This window comes from Galeopterus variegatus, unplaced genomic scaffold (assembly GCF_000696425.1).
Source record: "Galeopterus variegatus unplaced genomic scaffold, G_variegatus-3.0.2 Scaffold1532, whole genome shotgun sequence".
NCBI lineage: Eukaryota > Metazoa > Chordata > Mammalia > Dermoptera > Cynocephalidae > Galeopterus > Galeopterus variegatus.
Genome location: NW_007727643.1, coordinates 30955 through 33768, shown reverse-complemented (window position 1 = coordinate 33768; position 2814 = coordinate 30955).

Below are 2814 nucleotides of genomic sequence, written 5' to 3'. Positions count from 1 at the left end.
GAAGAGAGTGATTTTAGGTACTCTAGAGTTCCAAGCCGTCTACTATTAGTTTTATCACTGCTCTTTAGCAAATCTGGGTGAGAGGCTCAAGGGTAAGTAATGGATCGTGATGGTGGCCTTGTACAATGACCTATATTTTTTGTGTGGTTTTTTCCTTCCCCCTCAGTTTTCTGTTTTAAGGAGAAATGGAAGAAGCAAAGAAATGAGAAGTTTCTATAAATGTCTATGCCTCAGAGGTGGCCATTAGACACTAAGTACGGGGGGCAATAAGAAGGGTGCCTTAGAGATTAGCATAAGTATTTGCTGTTACTTTCACTATTATATGACAGTGTTACAAGCTGACTTCAAATTTCATGTGCTTTCAGTTTAAAAATGCCTCATGACATCTAAAGAAATGCTGAAGGCACTTGCCTTCCCAACAGAAAATCGTAAATACGACCCTTCTGAGAAGTGCTGGCAGAAGGATCACGTATGAGCGTCGGGGCTAGAAGTCAAACGTTTATGTATTTCTGCGTTCAGGGGCTTGACAGTCAGAAATGATATTCTCTGTCTTTTATCCTGTGCTCCTCTTTTATACTTGAATATTAAAAAGCCAGGTGTAATGAAGTGCATAAGATGGAATGAGAAGCGGGTTGGAGTACCTTCATTGCACGTAGAATATTCGGTGAGCTAACTCACGCTTCCTTCCTCTCTCCCCCTCTGCCTGTCGAGTCTAAGGAGACCTGGCAGCCTGAGATACCCTTGGGTGTTCAGGGAGATTGTTGAAGGCAGGCTTCTTTGATGTGCTCACCTACCAAAAATATCACATCACCACTGGTTCTGTTGTTTTACATTCAATGTGAAAGATTCACCAAAAGGTTAATTTCAAGTCTTGTCAAATGTGGATCATTAAAGGCATCATCTTTTCATGGCACACCTAAAAAAAAGTCAGGGGCCAAGAGGAAAGGCAGACACAAAGGTTGGACAGGCCAAAGATTGTCAGAAGCCCTTTGGACGACCACGTCAGGGTATTTTTATCTCCACTCAGCAGAAGTAGTGATTGGTGACTATTTGCAGAAGGAAACTGGATGGGTGTCTGCCTTTTCTAATGTTAAAATAATAACATTAAAACCGTTCTACTCTATGACTGTTTTTGGTAACTATTTTCCATTCTTTGCCTTTATTTTAGAGTAGAAATTGCCCACATGTTTTAAAAGTGGTTTTTATGTTTCTATTTATTTTGATTTCTAGGACCGTGTTTAGATGACAAAAACACCAGATTGGAATATGGTCCATCTGGTGTCTTTGGCTTTCGTGAACGCCAGTTTGAAGCACATCATGGTTGATCTAATGGCTGGAAAACACATATTTACCCAAAATATGGTTAATTTCATGTCTCTCAATAATCCTGGGATTTGTCTTCTTGGACGGGTCAGACTTCTTCAGTTCCTCCCCTCTTTAAAACTTTCTTCAATTCGAGAGGCACTGTGAATAGTGACAGGAACCTGGGATTCACGGAGACCAGATAGGAATTCTAGTTTTTCCTCTTTAGAGCTTTTGTCTTGGGACAGGATACTTAACCTCTCAATGTCAGTTTCTTCATTTTATATAAGGGTGTTAAGCCTCATAAGATTTAGGGGAGAGCTAAATAAGAAAACCCATGTAAGAGTGCCTAATGTAGGAGGCAGCAAATTAATAGTACACAGAGTAGAACTGGTGTCCATTGTCAATATTGTTCTTTCCTAGTTTATTTTCCTGATTAATTCTTTTTTTAACCTGCTTTCAATCTTAATTTAATATTTTCCTATTCCTCTTTTAAAAAATAGAAGTAGTATATGGATCTCTTTAATGCATTTGAATCGATAACTGATTAATATTTAAGAGTTGTTTATTATTTATGAACAGGATGGTTTTATATTTAATTAAAGCATGCTTTTCAATACCTTGAATGAACTGGAGTTATCGCCTCACATAAAAAAGTGTTACTTGTCAAGAGACATTCACTGTGCTGGACAAAGAATCAAGGAAGAGTGCCATGATCTTTATTTCAAGCCACTTTTTCTGAAAACATTTCTCAAATCCTAATGCTTTGGTTTGTTGCCTATACATATTAGCAATGCTATTCTCCACTTTATTGAGATAGTTCTAAAAATATAGGAAGGAAATTTTGATGTGTGATAAAAGTTCAGGATGATCACATTTTTCTGCCTGTGTACTTTTTCTAAATATTGCTTTCAAAAGCCAGGTGGAATTTTTGAAGCAATCTCTTTCTTTCTAAAATTATTTTGTATGGTAGACCTGATAATGGCCTAGCAGGTGACCCGAATATCTAAAACACCTTAAGAAGCTGAAACACCTGCAAGGGATCTCCCACGAGGAGGTACGAGAAGATGTTTTCTTTGGGAAAATAAGTGATTTTCTGCTGAACAGCTTAAGGTGCTCTGTAAACATGAGCCACAAAATAAATATTAATCCTCACTATGCTGCTGGTCGCTTAGTCGAAGCCATGCATACTTACTTCATGAACTGCTGTAATGAAGGGTGAGAAAAAATCTGATTGAAAATCCACCTGTAAAATGTGTTAAAATCCACGATATTAAACTTTGCTACAGGAAAGGTGAGTTCAGACTTCAAATATTAAAAAAAGAGGAGAAGAGGAGGCTTAGGATGCTCGAGGTGGCACCCTCAGCCACCCCGTGGATGAGCTCAGATAAGCTCAAGACTGTGTCTTATATGCATGAAAGTTAAAGGCAGAACCAACCATGATTTCATTGGTACAGCCCAGAGAATGTAGCCTTCTTCAGAAACACTGCCTTGTTTGATGGTGTCATTTAC